Here is a 22650-nt window from a genome sequence, read left to right as displayed (position 1 = left end):
GGATGTTTGGGAAATGACTATTTAAATCATTATTAACAAAAAAATAAAAGAGGCCTTTATTTCCTTGACTCATTTGGACCATTGTCTGTGATTTTACTCATCAGTCTGAGTGTTTCAGTGGCTACAGAGGGTTTGTAATTAAAGCAAACACAAAAGGCAGTGCAGTTTTAGCAAATATGAAATGTTCAGATTACGATCAAAAAGAGACTCTTCCTTCTTAAACATTAACACTGTAAAGAACTGCTCCTAAATAAAAAAAACTAACCCACATCTGTTAGCATATTTGTCAGGGACTTGAAGGTGGGTTTTTTGGAAGAAAGAGCGTGATGGGGAGAGGTTATACTGACAGTGCTTCTGTGCCAAAGCTAGAATAGACTCAAGGGAGGTTGAAAAAGAAATATCTTTTCCAGGGACAGACTGTTGTATTGGCATTCTTCTCAAATGCCTTTCTTTCACCCTCGATAGGTTGCTTAGAACAGAAGCCTAAAAAGAGAATGGAGACATGTGTGTAAGTTAGTCACCATTATTACAAAAGCAAGCTTTCTTTTGGGGAGGGAAAACAATTCGATTTCGTAACAAATTTTACTTATTTGTAGCAGTAAAGGTGCAGAAAATTGTTCAAAGAAGTTAACTTTTCGAAAGCCCAATATGTGGTTGTAGCCTTCATCGAGGGGAAATCGTTGTGTTTTGAACATTCTAAGAAGAAAATGCAGTTCTGTTATTTTTCAGCCTGGTCTAAGTATTGTTAAAACCTACCCAAGACTTGGTTCAGGAAAACTCTTATGATTTTATTGAAATACTCTATCAAAAACAGAGCAAGTAGAAAAATGACCTGTGATTAAGAAAAATGAGATCACTTTTAATAGGATATAATAGCTGTGTAGTACAGTGAATAGAACCATAGCCTGTAACGAAAAGAAGTCCTGCTATAACAACTAACATATAGATCTGTTACTCTTTTCTTTCCATTTCGCAGTCCTACTTAAAGTCTTTACAATAAATAACAGCATCCACCCAGATGAGTTTTGAATACATTTTGAAGAGCAGAAAAATACTCATGTGGGGATTGATACCAAGATACTTATGCACATGAGTTGCTTTGGCTTCAGTGAGTCTACTCCTGTGAGTAAGGTGACTCTATTTACATCCGCAGGGCAGGGCTCACAGCGAGTGGGGACGATGTTATTGCAGTTCAACCTTCTCCCCAGTGTTTATGCTCAAACTTTGAATGCTTGTCCCCTAAGCCTTACAAGAATGCCATCTTCTGGCTGTCCATAGTAACAACAGCCCTACATTTAACTGAAATCTTTGTTTTACAAGCGTAAAAGTGAAAAACAATAAATCAAAATATGCTCGTAAGGAAAAAAAATCAATAAAACATTCAATAATAGACTAATAAACCCCAAAGCAGGAAAACATCCCCATTCAGGATAGCACTGAAGCACAGGTTTGAGTGCTTTCCTGAAGCGGGACCCTCGGTCGAATTGTTGCAAGGTTTTTTCTGCAGCCACAGGACTAACATGCCATGACTTGTAGTTATGACAATGCTCTGAGGGCATATGCTTCACTGTCTCCAAGACTACAAAAAATTACTGTGGAAAACAACAAGAAAGTTCTCTACTTTATGCAACTTTCAGAGAGCAAATGAGTAAAAAATGGGCTTGCACCTCCCCAGAACTACCTTTAACAGGACCATAAATGAGTGCCATTATGGAAACATTAAAACCATGAAGCTTAAAGTAAATGTAATACCAGTATCTCAGGTTTACAGGTCTCAGGTTTCCATTTCTGAAAACTGGTCTCAATAGAAAGGAAACACACCTTAATGCCATGTAAAGCTGAATGCTATATATTGGTGTGCAAAATGTGGATGCCATGGCAATAAAACAAGAGACAGTGGCAAATTAAATAATCTTTAAAGTCATATGCAGATGGGATCCTGGTTATCTTTTTATTCCTGATATCTCAGCTGTGGCAATCAGTGGAGATCTTCCACCTATTATTCCCCTGGTTTAGCTGGGCCGTTGGCTTGGCATTTTCAAGAAGGGGCCCTTGTATCTAGTACTTTCCCTCCTCCTAGGTCCAGCAAAGCTGGAGTATGTTGATCTTCCTGGCACACTAAACGGCCTATCTGGTAGGGGAAATGGTCATGAGAGTGGGGGAGGATTCATAAATCCTGCCTCCTAGATGGAGTGAAAATCCAGATTTGTAATTGGTTTATATTTTGATGGGTTTGGTTTTTAATGTACATGCACATGGGGCAAAAGACTAAGTGCATGTTTTAAGAATGGAAACATTCTGCAGAAATCAACAGGCTATATTGCATTAAGATTCGTGGGTTTAATCCAAGCCAGGGCATAAGCCAAAATGGTAATCGTACCAAGGGACCCTCACACATCCCCACCTGCATGTTCCTCACTACATCCTGCCACTGTGCCACCAACCCTGCTAGTAAAGTTTGGCTGTCAAGACTGACGATACCAGAGTGATGATTCCCATCATTTGCAAGGAGGCTGGCGCAATTGAATGGCAGGTCACACGTCCATGAATCCCTAAAAGAAATTTAGTCATTTCTACCGCAGTCCATTTTAAAAAGCCAAAGAAGTTTGCTACAGGCACATTCTTTGAATAAACGTGAAGTACTTCGCAAAGAGATTTGGTGCTCTCTGGTGGCTATCTGCAGATATTACTGATCTTGTTGGAATTTATACCATAACGTACCTCTCACAAAAGATTCCACCAAACAGAAAAAGCCACTGAGAAAGAGATAAATCAGTAGCCTAGAAATGCCTCCCCCTGTTTTTAAAATATTAGAAAAAACACAACTATTTTAAATTTCCACAAGGAGGTTTGAAAGGTCTATATGACATCCCATTCTCCAGCTTCATCTTCTTTCTAAAGCAACATAGGACACTGGATGACCCTCCTCCTTAAGTTTCTATTTGTGGGAGAGACTTCTTTGGAAGGCATTATACTAACCAAAGGATGAAATGTGTTTTTATTATTATATCCTATGATAATTTGTCACTCTTTAACAGATTACCACAGAGAGAAAAAGACACAGACACTAAAAGATCTGCCACAAAAGTGACAATAAGATCTCACATATGAGCCTTTGTGGTTTTCCTAATTTTTTCGTAAATGAAATGAAGAATATATATGACCATTCTTAAGAACACATCAAAGTAGCATAACATAATATTACTTTATGTAAGTACTTCCAAACCTATACATTTTTATAGGACAACAAGATGTTAGTGACCAGATGCTTATAAGATTTAGGGTATGCCTACACTATGAAATTAGGTCAATTTTATAGACGTCGGTTTTTAGAAATCGATTTTATACAGTCGATTGCGTATGTCCACACTAAGTGCATTAAGTCAGCGAAGTGCATCCTCACTACCATGGCTAGCGTCAACTTACGGAGCGGTGCACTGTGGGTAGCTATCCCACAGTTCCCGCAGTCTTCGCCACCCATTGGAATTCTGGGTTAAGCTCCCAGTGCCTGATGGAGCAAAATCATTGTCGCAGGTGGTTTTGGGTACATGTCGTCAGTCGCCCCTCTCTCAGTGAAAGCAATGGCAGACAATTGTTTCGCGCCTTTTTTCCATGCAGACGCCATACCAAGGCAAGCATTGAGCCCGCACAGCTCACTGTCACCGGGGCTGTTGTGTCCTGGGTGCTGCTGTCAGCAGATGGTGCAGCAGGTCTGCTAACCATCGTCATCCACCGCTTCCACTGCAACTCTGCTCTCCTGAAGCTCGGGGGATCTGTTCTGGTCCTCCTGGATGCTGATAACCATTGTCATCCACCGCTTCGGCTGCAACTCTGCTCTCCTGCAGACGCCATACCACGGCAAGCATGGAGCCCGCTCAGCTCATCGTCACCGCTGCTGTTGTGAGCATTGTAAACACCTCGTGCATTATCCTGGAGTATATGCAGAACGGGGCGAAGAGACGCCAGCATGAGGAGGATTTTGATGAGGACATGAACAGAGACATTCCTGAAAGCACTGGCTGTAGCTATTGGGACATCATGGCGGCAGTGAGGCTGGTTGATACAGTGGAATGCCGATTCTGGGCCAGGCAAACAAGCACAGATTGGTGGGACCGCATAGTGTTGCAGGTATGGGATGAGTCACAGTGGCTGCGAAACTTTTGCATGTGTAAGACCACTTTCCTGGAACTTTGGAAAAGAGTTGCTTTCCCCCACCCTGAAGCACAGGAATACCAAGATGAGAGCTGCCCTGACAGTTGAGAAGCAAGTGGTGATAGTCCTGTGGAAGCTTGCAATGCCCGACTGCTACCAATCAGTCGGGAATCAATTTGGAGTGGGCAAGTCTACTGTGGGGGCTGCTGTGATCAAAGTAGCCAATGCAATCATTGACGTTCTGTTATCAAGGGTTGTGACTCTGGAAAATATGCAGGTCATAGTGGATGGCTTTGCTGCAATGGGGTTCCCTAACTGTGGTGGGGCAATTGACGGAATGCATATCCCCATCTCGGCACCGGACCACCTTGCCAACCAGTACATAAACCACAAGGGGTACTTCTCAATGGTGCTGCAAGCACTGGTGGATCACAAGGGATGTTTCACCAACATCAACGTGGGACGGCCGGGAAAGGTGCATGATGCTCACATATTTAGGAACTCCGGGCTGTTCGAGCAGCTGCAAGAAGGGAGTTACTTCTCAGACTACAAAATTACCATTGGGGATGTTGAAATGCCAATAGTTATTCTTGGGGACCCTGCCTACCCCTTGCTCCCATGGCTCATGAAGCCTTACACAGGCAGCCTGGACAGTAGTAAGGAGCAGTTCAACTATAGGCTGAGCAAGTGCAGAATGGTGGTAGAATGTGCCTTTGGACGTTTAAAAGCTCGCTGGCGCTGTTTGCTGACTAGGTCAGACCTCAGTGCAACCAACATTCCCATTGTTATTGCTGCTTGCTGTGTGCTCCATAATATTTGTGAGAATAAGGGGGAGACATTTATGGTGGGGTGGGAGGTTGAGGCAAATCGCCTGGCATCCGATTTTGAGCAGCCAGACACCAGGGCGATTAGAAGAGCACAGCTAGGTGCGCTGCGCATCAGAGAGGCTTTGAAAGCCAGTTTCATGACTGGCCAGGCTACGTGTGACTGTTGTGTGTGTTTCTCCTTGATGCAAACCCGCCCACCTTGGTTGATTTTAATTCCCTGTAACCAAACTACCCTCTCTCCCCCTTCAAAATAAAGTAACTGTTGTTTTGAAACCATGCATTCTTTATTTATTAATTAAAAAATAAATGGGGTGGGGTGAGGGAGGAGGGAAGGACAAGGTCACATTGCTTTTTGTAGCCACACTACAAATCAAACTGTTTGAATGACAGCCTTCTGTTGCTTGGGCCATCCTCTGGAGTGCAGTGGCTGGGTGCCCGGAGGTCTGGGTGAGGAGGATATGGAACTTGGGGAGGAGGTCAGGCGGTTATACAATGGATGCAGCAGGGGTCTGTGCTCCTGTTGGCTTTCCTGCAGCTCCACCAGACACTTCATCATGTCCATTTGCTCCCCCATGAGCCTCAGCATCGCCTCCTGCCTCCGCTCTTCACTTTCCTGCCTCTGCTCTTCACACTTAATGTTTTCCTGGCCTCTAACACTGAATGCCTCCATGCATTAAACTGTGCCCTATCAGTGTGGGAGGACTGCATGAGCTCGGAAAACATGTCATTGCGAGTGTGTTTTTTTCACCTTCTAATCTGCGATAACATCAGGGACGGAGATGATAGGGGAAGCATAGAAACTTTTGCACCTGGGGGTGGCGGGGGGGGGGGGAAGATAAAAAGGAAGAGTAAAATTTAAGATGATACATTTCTGAGAACAAAAGGGATACTCTTTCACAGTGAATCAAGCAATTCACAGCAGACAGCACATGTGCTTTAGGTACAAGGTGGCATTTTGCCTTTTATATTCAGTGCCTGCCAGTATCGTGACACATCACACATGGCTGGGTGTGGCGGGGTGAAGGCCTTGAAGGGCTTAAAACAGCCCTACAAGAGGGCTGTAGTTGGAGGAAAGCTAGACTGATTGGGGGAAGTAGCCACAGGTGGGGCCATGTCCCAATCAGGCCACAGCTAGCCCTATAAGAGGGCTGTTAGCCAGGAGCTGAGAAACACACACTCTCTCTAGCTACATGGAGAGAGGAGGACCTGGCTGCCTGGGAAGCTGAGGAGGGTACCTACGGCAGAGCAGTGCTGGGGAAGGGCAGAAGGAGCTGGGGAGCTCCAGCCAAGCAGGGCCCCAGGCTGCAGGCCAAGGTAAAGGCCCACGAAAGGGTACTAAGACTGCAGAGGAGCAGCCTAGACCTAGACAGAGGCAGCTGGTCCAACCCCTCCCTTGCTGATGATGAGTGGTACAGACTGTAGTCTGCCCCAGGGAGCGGGAGCTAGACGATGACTGACAGTAGCCACTGAGACAAGGGAGGGATGGGGGTTGGGGAGTCCCCTGGGAGGGGAGACCCAGACTGAGGGGGTACTACCAGGGGGAAGAACCTTCATCTAGAAGGGCACTGGGGTCCAGGAGGGGCATGGGGCCAGTGGCAGGTGAGACAACGACCAGCAGAGAGCGCTCCTGGCTGAAAAGAGCTAATTCCCTGGACAACCAGCAGGAGGTGTCGCAGCAGTGAGTCATCGCCCCATGACACTGGGCAGCAGAATTCGGTTTTCAGGCAGCCATGGTAAGGCACAGGGTATGTGGGGTTGGCTACTTACGCATAACATGTGGGAATGGTTTCAAACTGCAGCGCCATCCTTTCCCATAGCAAGGAATGGGTTGGGTTGCACATTTAAAAGGAGGGGCTGTGGTTTTCAGGTGGATGTGCAGCGTACACCTCCCCCTTCCCCCCCACCCCACTGTGTGGCTATTCTCTGGGATGATCCCTTCACCCCTCCCCCCACCGCAAGGCTATTCTCCAGGATGATCCCTTTTAGCTAAGCGCAAACAGCCCAGCATGAACAGGGTAAATCAAACATTAAACACTATTGCTTTTAAACCCTGTACTGTAGTTACAAATGTGCACTCACCAGAGGTGCCTTCTCCAGTTTCAGGGGTCAGGGATCCTGCCTTCGGAGGGTATTGGGTCCAGGAAGATGAAAAGGTCCTGGCTGCCAGGGAAAACAGATTCACCACTTGCTGGCTGCGCATTCTCCTCCTCCTCCTCTTCCTCATCCACAAAATCCTCCTCCCTGTTGTTCCCCTGCTGGAGCCTTTCCCCACTGCCTGCCCCCTGCCAGAGCCTTTCCCTGCTGCCAGATCTTTCCCTGCAGGAGAAAGACACCAGAGCAGCTCCCTGCAAGGGGGAAAGACTCCGGCAGCGGGACACTACACTAGCAGCATAGAGGGGAAGGCACTGCTTGGGTGTCTAGAGAGCCGTGTAGGGTACATATCCTAAGTTTCTGGCATGTCTTGTACTTTATTCCCTTAAGCACCTTCTACACTGCTATTTATACCTGTGCTGTGGGGCATGCAGTGAAAGTACTTGACACACCGCCATAAGGAGTGGGCAGTGTAGACATACCCTAAATGATAATAACTGATCATGGCTTAATCAAGGCATGGAAGGTTCTGCATCCTAGCTGAACTCCACTGGAGTCAGGGGTGTTTACACCAGGGATGAATTTAGCCCTGCAACACTGTAGACTGCAAGGCACCATATGTGTTCCTCATATGCACCTCCTCTTTTTAATAAGGCATCTTCTAACTCTAGTTTAAAAAGGCACCACTGAGCAGATTTATTCTCTGACCCTGCTCCTGTTGCTGTTGTTTTTTGTGAGACCCAGCCTAAGGCAGGACAGTTTGGATTCTTTATTTACACTCTGCCTTTAGATTTCTTGAGTCTAGGGAATTTCATGAAAGCAGCAAATGGAGGCAAATCCAGAGGTGTAGCATGAAAAAAATCAAACAAAATATTATATTAGAAAAACTCTGACAACTTAAAGTTCCAGCCAAAAAGGGACTCAGGGAATCTGTACAAACCATCGCTGAGGAGCTGTGGATACAGGAAATCACACAAGGGAAAGGTTGATTAGTACCCATGAAACCTTTACAATTGCACAATGGCTCAGATCTCTTAAACATTTTGTGTGTGAGGAAAAATTACAGCAGCATGACCTGTGGGTCCCCTTTCCCCCAAACTCTGGGTATAATTAGGCCCAAAGCTGCAGCTTTGCGAGCTTTTCTCATCCCCTCAGCCAAGACGCCCTTCTCGCCCTGAGCTGGGGGAGAGTGAACAATGAACGTACTACTCACCCATAAAACAAAAGGAAATAGCCCCCTTCTTCCAGGAGGCTAAAGGGGTTAAGTCAGTATCAGCACATTAAGAAATCAGATGTAAAATTCAGCTGGGCTACATGGTTGCAGTTCAGTCCAATAGCCGGGAGGTCAGGGAAACCAGCAGGTCACCTCAAAAACATGAGCTCGAAAACACCAGCTGAGCTATTCCTACATGGTGCAAGCCCCTGGGCCTTAGATGAGAGAGCCCCAAACAACAACTAAAGTTAGCTAATTCCAGGTATCCTAAGATATAAACTGTCATGGTCCTTGGAGCCACTCATCTGATAGTGGTTAAGAACCCAGACTCTGGGAAGGAATCCCAAGTTTAGGGCCAAATATATCATTAGCTGGTGACAAGCTCAGTTCCAAGTTGTTGTGTGGACGGGATCTTAGGAAGTGCTGCATCTCTGGCCAGAATTTCAACTGAATTCACCTGGGGACCTGGGATCTTCGCTGTCTCCTAAATCTTGTTCATTATACACACACTAATCACACACACACACACCTGCCGCTTTGCACACATATACAATGTCAGTGACCCTGGGTTTGGTGTCCATTCTCTTTACTTGACTCTTGCCAATTTATTGTCTTGCGTCCTCGGTGACTAAAATCATTTTAGAAAAGGAAAGAAGATTTATTTCATGAACTGGAAATTCAAATAAAAATGTATTTTTAAAAAAAATCTCAAGACAAGGAAGCGGGCTGGAAGATTTATGATCTCATTCTTTTCTAAGAGTCAAAATGATGAGAAGGAGGCAGCAACGGGAAACCTCTGATGAATCATTAGGACAAACAGGTGCCAACACGGCATGGGCAGGACATCTGCAGGAGGCACAGTCCCCCTGAGCACTGTCTAACTCATTGAATGAGTCTAGAAATCGACAGCCAGACTGATTCAGTGTTAGAAAGATCACTCGCTACATGAAATAGAAGATCTTCCATGTTACCCCAGCCCCCCTAGATCCATGCCTCCAACAGGGATTTCAGCCTAAATAAAAGATGAGGAGAGTTATTGGTGCACAGCTCCCTAGAGCAAATACCGTGCTAGCCTTTGGTGGGGGCCAGGGAGAGGCAGACAGCACTGTGCTGGGAGCCAGACACAGGGACATAAAGCGGGCACAGGCAGCCTTAGGACATGGGAGTGATCCTACAAGGTTCTCGGTGCCCTCACAGCTCGGTGACATCAGTGAGAGTTGAGGACACACCGCACGTCATAGGAGCAGGCCCTGAGGGAGCTGTGTCTGCAGCTAACGCCAGATACAAGGGAGCAGTGTCTCACACCAAGCAGACAGTGTCTGATTGTGAAGCCTGAGAAATACCTGGGGAGAGGCGCAGTCCCTCTTGGACACACTGGAACCCTTAGGAAAGAGAACCTGCCACTCGGATATTCAAAATATTGACACCTGAGGGCAAGAGGAGAAAACATGAGTGAGCTTCTCCAAACCCTAATCAGAGATACTCCATGATGACAAGAGCTGCCTCCAACTCTGTTAGGCTTTGCAGGGACGGCACAGGGAAGCAGCGCAGCACATCCCTGGTAAATACCCCACCCATGGGACTGCAACAGGCACCATGCCCGTCTACACTCGCCCCTCATAGGGGGGTTTACAGCCACCGACAAGGCCCCATCCCTGCCCTTAGCCACTTTCTTCCACGGGGCAAGCCACAGCACGCACATAGCCCATCTCTGCAGCCCAGAGACCCCTGCGTGGGCTAGCCACATCCAGCTGCACCACGCATGCCCTGGCTTCTGTTGTGTGTCAGGGTCACCTGACCTAGAAAGAGACCTGATTTTCTCCCTGCCCCAAACTCCTGCAATTTCTGTCTAATGTGTTGGGTAAAACTGCTGTTCTTGGACTGGAAGTGGTGGGGATTTATAAGTGTGTTCTGTGCCCTGAGGAATTTCTCCTCCCTCTGATCCCACCTCCAGATCCTCATCTTCCAGTTGCACCTTTACATACTCATCTCCCACCTAATATGGCCTCCTCAAATTATTAGCAGACATTATGAGCTGATAAAATCTAAAAGCTGCACTATGCAAAACCAGACGCACTTTGGGATACTCACACTAGGGATTGTCACTGGGTTCTGATCTCGGATGATGCCTCAGGTAGTCTGGCACTTCTCTCTAATAGTTAAAAAGAAACAAATATAATAAGTGATCCTGGCCTAATTGGTGCATGATAATTGTAGGGATTACAGGTCAAGTTCAACTCCACCAGAGGCTTGCAAGGCTTAATTAATGAGTGTCTGCAAAGTTCTCCAAGCCCCTGGGAGGTGCTTCAGAAGGCAAAGGACTATTATAAAGTGGGGCTGATGGAGGGATTTGAAGAGAGGGTGGGTCTGGGCAGATAAGAAGCTGGACACAGGTGCAGGGCTGCATGAAAGTGAGAAGGCATCGAGTTGAGAGCAGGAGACGGAGCGTGGAGGCTTAGGTGGAGTGTAAAGAACAATGGGGAAGAGGGGAGGAGGAAAGAAGAGCAGAGAGGGAGGCGGGGGAGTCTGTGAGGAGCCTAGGAAAGGATAGTTAATGTCTCTTTACATCCCATCCTGTGGTTCAGTACCTGGAAGAAGTGGTGGCTCTTCATCTCCTCATCCTCCTGCTCCCACCACCCCAGGGCTGCTGCATGGCTCTGGTAAACATTGTGGAGACGGTCAGGACAAGCATTTCCCCCTGCACAAAGGATCCATCTACAGGCAGTCCTTGACTTTACAATGTTCGGCTTACGACATTTCTGAATTGACACCCTGATTCGACTTATGCCATTGGTTTCAACTTTATGATGCTTGGTCCCGCAATGGAGTGGATTGCGGTTCCGAGTTACGACGTTTTGCCCTACAAAGCAATTTTCAGGAACCAATTGTGTCATAAGTCCAAGGACTGCCTGGCTCTCAGGCATGTCCCAAACTCAACAGCCTGGATCTCAGGGGCGGGGGGCCCCAGAGACAGACAAAAAGGCCTGATTTGAGTTGGAGAAGAAGGTGCCGTGAGGCCTGCAGAGTCACACACACCCCAGCCTCAGTCGCTGCCCTCTTACCACGCATTGTGGCTGCAGGGTTTGAACCCAGCACCAGCAACACCAGTCTCCCACCCCTCCCCCAAAAGAAAGGAGTGACCCCTTCAGCAGTCAGCTAGTAGTAGGATATTTGAGTCACTGGGTCTCTCAGAGGGAGACAGGGGCACATGCCCCAAGGCAGCCTATTAAATTCACTTAGAAACAGCACGTTCTACACCCATACTGGCTGGCTCCTGCTCCTCTATTTCCTCCCCCCATCCCATTGTACTCCCCCACCTTCTCCTCCTGGCCCGTGTTTCACAACAACCATCCTCTGGCCAAGGAAGGTGGCTGGACGCCAGCCCACAGAAGCCCCAGAGAAGATGCATCCAATTCCTGGAGTTCAAGGTCCCAAACTCTCATCCCCCTGACCTGACAGTTCACTCTCCTGCCAGTAGATGGCCCCAGATGGAGCTAGACCAGAGTCACTCACCTTTCTAAGGGCACCAGACATGAGCTTTCCCTCTCCTCTCACCCTGGTCCTTATGGAGGTTGCCTCTTCTGAGAGGGACTTGGGGCATCGGACCTCTGCCTACTCTCCACCATGATCTCAATGTCGTCTCCAGAGAAGGGGTCCTGGGATCAAGGAGAAACCAAAGACACAGCTCAGATTTGGAAGGGAATGAGGTTATTTCACCAACATATTCCAAACAGATGAGATGCATTTTCAAGCCTGACCCGGCTATGTCCCCACTGAAAAACAAATAAACCAGCTGGCTACTTCACGTTTTGCTGGGCTTGGCTGGCTTGTAAATGTCTCCAAACACCAAAGAAAGAGATGGCCCCAGAATATGTGAAACAGGGTGCAATTAATGTGTAAAATACTCTGTTACTAAGCAAAAAAGCGCCAAACCTCCTGGACCCTTGCTGTGGAGGTTGCTGGTTTACCTGTGTTTAAACCCCCGAGTGATGATTGCTAGTTAGCAAATCCTCAGGAATCTCCTCTGAATCCAGGAATCTTTTAAAAAAGAGTCTTAAGGATTCACTGCTCAGGTTCTTGCTCAGTTTGTTTAAACCTCAAGCTGTAGTTTCGATGTGGTGGTTTCAAGACAATCAGGGCCGAAGCCTGGTAACTTCAGTCAATGGGAGTTCTGCCTCTGACTTCAGTGGGCTCATTGCTTTCCAGATGCATCTATCGGTTTCTTTCCCTAACCAACTCTCATGCTTGCACTACAGTCCCCAGCTCGGCTATTTGTGGCCTGTTGCCCAGAAAAGCTCCCACTGGCTGCAATGGGCTTTGGATCAGGCCCTTAATCCCTAGATAAATGATGCCTGCCTTGGTGAATCACTAAAGACTGAGGCAAGGTGTCCTGGCAGCACTCGTCCTCAGTGAGCTACCACGGCCATTCCTAGGGGGTCCCATCATTTTGACTCTCTCTCATCCACATATCTCTTTACGCTTGTATTGCTCTTTGTGCGACCATCGGGCCAAGAAGGGGGTTCAGTTTCTGTGTCCCATTCAGTCCTTGGCCTCTCTGCTGAAGAGGGGAACAATTAGTGTCGATGATGGTGGGTTTGTGCTGTGGACACTTCTCTGCTAGGACATTTTTCATTGTAACGAACGCCGCCACTTCTTCACTGACAATAGCGGGAAGATGGGTTCAGCACCAGCTCCACGAATCTCTGGCCATAATTAACCTACTTTCCCTGGTTCATTTGGAGAGTGAAGAATATGTGGTAAAGAAAGAGTAAAGCTCTAGCCAAGCAATCAAAGTTCCAGGAGCTCATCACGTACTTTGCAAATGTAACCCCAAGGAGCTTACCTTGGAGTCCTGTGCCTCTGTATGCTTGTAATGCTGCCCCTAGAAGGAATGGGGTCCCAACAGAGACTCTGAGTGCGCTAGGCAACCCAGACAGAGAGAGGAAAGACACTATTTGAAGGCATAGGGCGCGTGTTGGCTCACGGGGGTGAAAGCTGGATGGTCACCAGCATGCCTGCTCAGAGGAGGAGCAGTGTTTGAGAGAAAGGAGGGGGTTAGAGTTAACTGACTGATAAGTAAAAGCCCAGGGAGAAGAGCCAGTCTGACCAATAATGAAGATCCTTAGGGAGACATCTGCCCCCAGGAGCACTATGAGAGGGGAAAAGCAATTTTGGAGGAGTCTGGAGCAAGCCACTGAAAAGGTAGGACTAGCTGTGGTGAGTTTAAGAGTCCCAGCCCTGCATGCAGGGTCCCCCTGAGAACTGGCCTCTGTGTAGCTGGAAGAAAGATCCCTCAGCTTGGTCCTTTCCCTGCTCAAGGTGACTCCCAGTTTGCAGAGTTTTGTTGGGAAAACTCCCTGCCCTGTCAGGCTGAGTTAATCCTTCAGCTCTCTAGATAAATCAGTCAACAAATGGCATGTACTGCTCTGGCTGCTAGTCCAGGGCTGCCCGCCTGCTGTGACTGATCTGAGCTCTCAGGAAGGAGGGTCAGAGTTTTAGGATAGTTATTGTAATTTGTATCTGATCCCTGCAATCCTTTATGGTGAGGGGTCACCTTGGGAGCAGAATCAGCCTGATTCCTGTGTGAAGAGGACACCTGCCAACTGAGATGGTCAGCCCCTCTGCAGTTGCTGAGGAGTCCAGATTCATCTCTGAACCTGTCAATCACTCACAGAGTGTGAGTGCCCCACCTTTTAGATAGTCATGGGAATCGTTTGGGAGACCTCCAAGTCCACGAACTGTGTCCTCAGACCAGGGGGTAAGGACTTGGGGATTAATGTTACATACTGTCTATTAAACCCGTGGAAGGTCTTAGCATCTTATCCTATGTGAGAGACTTTTTGGCTGTACTGAACCAAGTCAGCCAAGTTGCTAACTGCTGCACAGAAGATATAGTCGTCACAGATCTTCAAGAGGTACGAAGTACACGTACCAATGGGACTCCACATTTTACCCTTGCTATATCAGGTCGCATGAATGGGGAAATTCATGGGTATTATCAGTGTGGGGTCCTGAAGAGCTCTTTTTACCCTATTATATTATATTTACTTCCTGTTTAATAAAATTACTCTGTTGAATATATTGTGTGTTTGTGTTATTCCTTAGTCATCTCCAACTCTCTGGCAAATAATGCGGGGTTACCCTGTGTTTAGAATCTTCTTTCCAAGGCGCCCTGGTGATTCTGCCAGGAAGGAGTGAGGGGATTGGAGGAACTGCCCAAGTAAATTCATATAGGAAGAGAATAAGGAAGTTACACCCTCCTGAACTGGAGGTGAGAGCCAGACGAACTCAGGCCTCTCCTTTAAAATCCATAAGGAGATTGGCACTGGAGGAGGTAACCAGCAGAATATGGGCACTACACAGAGGTTAAAAGCTGGGAAACAGAGCTCAGTAAAATGCTCTAATGGGATTTCCAAAGCACTGAAGTGATTGAGGAGCAGAAGTGCAACTGAAAATCATTGGAGTTGTAGTGCGGAGATGACTTCTCTTGGGCAACGTCAGTGCATTTGAAAATCTCACTCTTAACCCAGCCCCTGGAAAAGCCCTTTCTGAATCCAATATGCATGGTCAAGGCACCAGAAAAACTTCATGTAACAGAAATTTGCACCTGATCTGAAATTTAATATACTCACTTCCTGTACGAGTCTGTATTGTAGAGAAGGATCAAATCCCACACACAAAGCTAGTGCACCCCCAAGTCAGATTCAAAGTTCACTCTCTTTTTTCCACCTGAAAAAGAATAGCATGTGTTTCTGAACTTACCGTTCCAACCACGAGCTAGTCGAGAATTATTTCAAGGCCCCACCAGTCTGTGGCCCTGGAGCATGGTTCCCCTCTGAGGGCCTCTAGACTAATAGTGTCATGGGATGCCACAGATGCTGTCCACAATGGTCCCAAAACCAACACCTGCAAGAACGAGAACATCCATGACACCAGGCAGTGACCCCCCAGCCCGTCCTCTCCCCAGTGAACTATGCTCTGGGGCAACGCTAAATATTGGAGTGCCAGCTACCAGATTTGAGGCTGTGAGAAATACACAAAGTTCCATATTGTGTAGCTGGAGTCCTCTGATCTGTAACAAAGCAACAGAACCACTCGACCCCATTACAGAGGTTGGGCACACTGGTGAGATGGAAGCAAGGGGAGGCAAAGCTGATACACAAAGACATCTTCAGAGGCAATGCACAACTGTGGGCAAACATGACACTGTATCTGACTCAGAGCAGCGTTGGCAAACCCCACCCTGACACCTTCACTGTTTGAAGGCCAGTAGACCTGGGCACTGCAATGTCTAATACAAAGCAGGTGTGAGCCCAGGGATGAATTTAAATTGCAACAAAGCACAGTTCCTTAGTAAATGGTAATTCACTGTGTACAAGCTACTGGGTGCTTTAGCAGTATTAGAATGACAGGGGAGGTGGGGAGGAGTAGTCCACTGAAGTGGCTGCATTTCAGCCACCTGTTATTCCAGCCTCCTATAATCATGCCTTTGGAACACACCAAAGAGTGAGTATTTTCCAGAATGGTCGCCGAGGGGAAGAGGATACCCCCAGCAGCCTCTGGACAGGCGCTGCTCTCTGGGGTATGCCTCACAGTGTGACTTTAAATGTCCTTTTTATCAATCAGTTAGTGTTGCTCAGTGGTGAGCTGGAGCCGGTTCGCACCGGTTCGCTAGAACCGGTTGTTAAATTTAGAAGCCCTTTTAGAACTGGTTGTTCCGTGAGGGACAACCGGTTCTAAAAGGGCTTCTAAATTTAACTGGCCAAAAGTGGCACCTTAGGCACCGACTCCACGGGTGCTCCAGCCCTGGAGCACCCAAGGGGGAAAATTTGGTGGGTGCAGATCACCCACCGGCAGCTCCCCGCCCCACCCCGGCCCCAACTCACCTCCACTCCGCCTCTTCCCCTGAACACGCCGCCCCCTTCTGCTTCTTCGCCCCCCCCTCCCCCCTCCGGCTTCCCATGAATCAGCTGTTCACACGGGAAGCCGGGGCATGCTGAGAAGCAGGAGACGGCTTCCCGCTCAGGCCCAGGGAGGTGGAGGTGAGCTGGGTGGGGGTGCATGAGGAGGGCCGCCCGCACCACAGCAGGTAACCTGGGGCGGGGGGGTGCAGGGAACCGCTCCCCGCCCCAGCTCACCTCCGCCACCCTCGGCCTGAGTGTGAAGCTGCGGCCTGCTTCTCAGCGCTCTGCAGTTTCCCGCCGAACAGCTGATCCGTGGAAGCGGGGGGCGGGCGGGGCACGGAGAAGCAGAGCAGGGCGGCGCATTCAGGGGAGGAGGCAGAGGCAGAGCGGAGGTGAGCTGGGGCCGGGCGCGGGGTGAGGAGCTGCCGGTGGGGGCTCTGCACCCACCAATTTTCCCCATGGGTGCTCCAGCCCCGGAGCACCCAGGGAGTCGGCGGCTAAGGCACCACTTTTGATGTGATCAGTGGGGGGAGCGGCCGCTCCCCCTGTTCCCCCCCAGCTACGCTCCCCCGCCCCTAGGAGCCAGAGAGACCTGCCGGATGCTTCCTGGGAGCTGCCCCAGCTAAGCACTGCCGGGACTCCCCACCTCGCCCCCCGGCAGGTCCCTCTGGCTCTTAGGGGTGGGGTAGGCACCCATTACGGTGGCCCACGAGACCCTCCTGCCCGGTTCTGGGGGCAGTCAGGGGACAGGGGAGGGGGGTGGATGGGGCAGGGATCCGGGGGAGGGGGTGTCAAGGAACGTGGTGGGGTTGGATGGGGCAGGAGTCCCAGGGGGTGGGGGTGGGCAACGACCCCCTCGTGGGGTGAGGAGGGAACCCATTGTTAAGATTTTGGCAGCTCATCACTAGTGTTGCTTTTGCCTCTATTCTGGCTGAAAACCCAGTTGGTCATTGGCCATTGCCTGTGGCGCCAAGGGAAGAGTGTTTAAAAATACCAATTAAAGCAGGACAACTAAACAAGCTTTCGAGTTGACACGGCTCTTCCGCAGGTCTCAAAGACAGTGTGATGTTTCCACGCAGTTGTGCATTGGCTCTGAAGATGCCTCTGTGTAACAGCTTTGCCTCTTGCTTACACTTTACCAGCCTACGCAACCTCTGTAATGCAGTAGTGTTTATGTTGCTTTGTCAGATTGTAGGACTCCAGCTAAACACCATGGAAAATGCATCTGCAAAGTGCCCAAGCTCTGAGAAGGCAGCAGGGTGACAAATGTGAATAGTCAGATCCCTTCTTTGCAGAGGCCAAAATTGGTTACCTTCACAAACCCGTCTGTTCCCAGCAGTGGGCTGATAATTTGAGGTCCCTGAAAACAAAGTGAAATGGAAAAGGATCAAGTGGGAGGTCTGCAGGGGGATCATGTAGGAGCCCAGTCGCAAAATAGAAAGATGTTGCTAAAACTGGTAGGGGAACAGCTCAAGGTCCCACCCTCAGATGGGATTTTCTCTTGTAAGTTTGCTCCCTGACTGCTCCCATGCCTCCTGCTTCCCACCAGGATTCCCTCTGGGCAGCACAGGCTTTCCTGAGGCCACAGCAAGAAGAAAGGAATCTGAAGCCTCCTCCTCCTCCCCAAATTCCTCCCCTCTGATGGTGTCATGCTAGGAAATTTGCATCAGAATCCCACACTCTCTCTGACCCTCTCTCAGGACTCCCAACCTAGCTAGAGCACCATATGCCCCAGCAGCGACCAGAGGGATCAGTCAAAATTCAGTAGGAAAGGGACCCAGGAATTGTTTTCCCCATTTTTCATGTTCTTTTAAAGTCCCCCTCCCCAGGCCAGAGGATAGGGAGAGGGATAGCTCAGGGGTTGGAGCATTGGCCTGCTAAACCCAGGGTTGTGAGTTCAATACTTGAGGGGGCCCTTTAGGGATCTGGGGCAAAAATTGGGGATTGGTCCTGGGTTGGACTAGATGACCTCCTAAGGTCCCTTCCAACCCTGATATTCTACAGGTCAGCCCCACACTCTGCACCTATAGACGATCCAGTGCTTGTGAAGGCATTGGTGGCCCAGGACCATGCATGCTGCACAAAACCTGTGCAACAGGATCACAGAAAACAGACTCATTTCAGTGACTTCAGCTCTAGCTTTGCAGCCTTTTAAAAATGTCTTTCTAGACCCCTTTCTGCTTCCACTGCTGTCAATGGCCCTGCAATGGGGGACTGCTCAATGGTATTCCAGCAGAAGCAGGATCAGCTCCTACAGCTTACACAGAGGAAAAGTTTGTGACTGTGTCAAAGCCTCTCATCCTTTCACTGAACTGGACATTGCCCATGGCTCACTGATGGGGATTTCATCTAATAAATTGTATCTAAAGACACCCACAAGCAACTTTATATTTTAAAGAAATTCACATGAGCCCACGAGTGACAAATCCTGTCCGCACACATAGGTAAATCTCCCTTTGACGTTAATGGGGACTATGTGAGCAGAACAACTGCACTATGCTGGTATTATGGTACAGTCACAAATCGCATTCTGGCCTGTAAATGATGCAATGTATTACCTTCAAACCACAACTGAGCCCATCTAGTTCCACACATTGGTGGTATTACATGCCCATCCTTTGAACAGAACAAGGCATATGGAGTGTCAGCTCACGTGCTCTAAGGGTCAAAGCCGCAGAGGAAACACAGCTCTGAAGGAACACTTTTCCCTGGAGAAAGCTAATACCCACCCATGGGTTTGTTTCAATCAGAACTTGTGAATCTTTAGTAGTCCCAGGGACTAGATCAATGGAAGGATCTGGGCTCTTTTGGTCCTATTTCTACATCCCTACTGTAGTTATAGTCCCTTCCCTGACAATCCATGTCTCTGTGACACTCTGCACCTGGCAGAAGGTAAACAGATCCCCACCAGGAGCACACTCTAGAGAAAGCACACATGCTCTGTGGAAGCCCCCAACAAGCTGGACCAAATTCAGGTACCTTCTCCTGACTGACAGCCTCCAGTACCTGCTTCTTCCCCATCAGGCTGCCAACACCAGACAAGATCAGAGCCAGGGGTATAGTCAAGAGGATTAAATTCTCTCCAGCATTTGTCTACTCTGCAAATGGCGAAGCCCCGAGGAATGCATTCAAGTAGGGGCTGGATCACCCTGAAGTACTGGGGCATCAGGAGCCACTTGAAACTTCTGTTATACCTTGTAAAATTAGCCCTGGAAATGCCAGGCTTGGTCCTTCTGTGGTACTCACCCAACAGGGCAATGTCAAGCATGCAGCCTGTCATAAATATAAAGGGAAGGGTAAACCTCTTTAAAATCCCTCCTGGCCAGAGGAAAAATCCTCTTACCTGTAAAGGGTTAAGAAACTAAAGGTAACCTCGGTGACACCTGATCAAAATGACCAATGAAGAGACAAGATACTTTCAAAAGCTGGGAGGAGGGAGAAAAACAAAGGGTCTGTGTCTGTCTGTATGATGCTTTGGCTGGGGACAGAACAGGAATGGAGCCTTAGAACTTTTAGTAAGTAATCTAGCTAGGTATGTGTTAGATTATGATTTCTTTAAATGGCTGAGAAAATAGCTGTGCTGAATAGAATGAATATTCCTGTCTGTGTGTCTTTTTTGTAACTTAAGGTTTTGCCTAGAGGGATTCTCTATGTTTTGAATCTAATTACCCTGTAAGGTATTCACCATCCTGATTTTACAGAGGTGATTCCTTTACTTCTATTAAAGTCTTCTTGTAAGAAAACTGAATGCTTTTTCATTGTTCTAAGATCCAAGGGTTTGGGTCTGTGGTCACCTAAGCACATTGGTGAGGATTTTTACCAAACCTTCCCCAGGAAGTGGGGTGCAAGGGTTGGGAGGATTTTGGGGGGACAGACATGTCCAAACTACATTTCCCAGTAAACCCAGATAAAGTTTGGTGGTGGCAGTGGAAATCCAAGGGTAAAATAATTTTGTACCTTGGGGAAGTTTTAACCTAAGCTGGTAAAAGTAAGCTTAGGAGGTTTTCATGCAGGTCCCCACATCTGTACCCTAGAGTTCAGAGTGGGGAAGGAACCTTGACACAGCCTCTTTCATTAGCCAGGTCTGAGAAATCTGTAACATTGGGCCCTATCCTCTGCTTCTTTAACACCTAGAAATGGCATTTCCCTGCAGCCCATGGGAAACGGCAGCAATTTTGTGCATCACAACCACAGATTTATTTCCCATTCACCTTTCTATGAGGTCTTCATCCAGTAGCTCTGACTTCTTCATGGTTTTCAGAGCTACCATTTTCCTCAGAGGCTTGTATTGCACCAGGAACACCTGAAAGAAGGCATGGGTGGGGGAGTTAGTCCCACAGCTGAGTGTCTGCTTTTTAATGGCCACTCTAGTAAGTCTTCAGAGAAATGGACCTTTCTAAACCAGCCTTTCCCCTGAACAGCAGAGAAGCAGAAGTGCCAGAGCTGCAGGGAGACTCTCTGAGATCTGCAACAAGGTTTAGAGTGTCCCAGCAAACTGCAAATTGGGGAAAGAAACCATAGAGGTGGCCAGATAATGCTGCAGTTCTTGTCACCTTCCCTGCTGCTCAGATTCCTGGCCTCATGCTGGGGATGCTGGCTGCTTCAGTGCTGCAGGAGCTGAGACAGCAAATCACTTTGGTTCCTTACTGCCTAGGAGTTTCTCTGATGTCTTACAGCTGGTGGTTTGGCTCACATGGAAGCATCTCCACTCTCACGGTGCAGTAGGAGGGGAAAACTGGCTGCAACCATTTCCTTATGAGACAGATCTGGTTTGATTTATCCAATGATAATGATAGATGAAACAGTTCTTTCGTTCTGTACATTTTAATTGGAACATGGTTAACATCCCCAAGTAAGCCTAGGACTCAATTCTAATTTGATTCACTGCAGCAGTTCCACCTCCAGGGGGCAGGAGAGACACTTCTGACATTGCCTTCCAAAACAAAGTGCAATTGCATGTTAAAGGTGAAAGAAATAATTTGAAGAAAAATAACCTGTCCACTGACTCAAAAACAGACTACTGTGCTTTTAAATACCAGGCTCCAATCCTGCAAAGATTTATGCATGAACTTAACTTTGAACTCAAATGGACTATTTAAATGCATAAAGCTAGGAATGTAAGTAACTCTTTGCAGGATCATGACCTATATGGGACAAAGCATTTAATTTCAAGCCAAGAAAATACAGCTGGCATTCCATCTTTTCCCTGCTATAGTTGATTATATTAGTATAAAATAGTAAAAGGAGACCAGCTCTCTCGCCAAAGGAGCAGAACTGAGAACAGTTTGTACTTTATCATCATGATATTTAAACAGCGGATTAACGGGTAAAATTGCTAATAGCAATGACTAATAATACCCAAATATTTGATTGGCAGAAGCAGGGAGGTTTGGTTTGGTTTGTTGTGGTTTTGGTCTCCATCTCTCTATCCCTTCCCCCCAAAAGATCACTTGTGAGCAGGAAAATGTAGGAAAACATGAATGGGTAAAAAATGAATAAGATATTCTAATCATTTTGTTACTATAAATAAGATAAAATGTTCACAAATAATGAATTGCCTCATTGCTATAGAATCTTTAACCCTGCTGTTAATGTTGGCACACAGGTGCCAGAGAATTCAGAAGGGCCCATTTAATAGGAATATTGGATCTAAAGTAATGGAGTAGGTTGGTTACCTTTTCAGCAGAAAGTGAGAGAAGAAATTCCCAATGAAAGAGCAGGTTGGGGGTCTGTACCGGTGCTCCTTAATTTATTAACTCCGTCGAGATTGGAAATAAAGACTCTTTTGCCTGAACTGCCGTAATACAGGCCCCACAAGGAGTCATTATAACATCACAGCAGGACTACTGAGAATTCTGAGGCTTGCTGGCCTGAATCTGCAAAAATGACTTGTGATTTTGAGTATTCAATGTTCAGAGGGTGAGTGCTTACTTTCTGAAAACCTGGGCCCTTTAAGATGCCTCATGTTGAGCACCTAAAATTGAAGCAGCCAAAATCACTATAACTTTCGAGAAATGTAGGTCAGTCTTGACTATATATCTATGAACTTATTTTAAACTTTTCATTTATCATTAATTGCAATTTACACTCTCAGTCTACCTACACATTTTAGTTCATATAAATATATGTATTCCAACTAAGAAGTATATGTATAAGTATATGTATCCCAACTAAGCCTCCAGGCCTCTTAAATTTAAATATATATTACATTCTGTCAAAATGGACAGCAAGAAATATTTTGTAGCATACATTTATCAGGGTATACATTTCCCTTTTCCACACACACCAACTCGATAAAGAGACTAAAGAATTCTCTAACAGAAAGCAGTGCTGGGCATAGACTTTGTCAAAGCAATATATCACATACATCTAATTAGTCCTGTTTATCACAAGGGACTTGGGAACTTTTAGCCCATTGCAAAATGCCAGTTTTCAATATGTAACATCTTTGCCATGGCAACCA

This window comes from Lepidochelys kempii, chromosome 11 (genome assembly GCF_965140285.1).
Source record: "Lepidochelys kempii isolate rLepKem1 chromosome 11, rLepKem1.hap1, whole genome shotgun sequence".
Taxonomy (NCBI): domain Eukaryota; kingdom Metazoa; phylum Chordata; order Testudines; family Cheloniidae; genus Lepidochelys; species Lepidochelys kempii.
Note: the sequence above shows the minus strand (reverse complement) of the source record.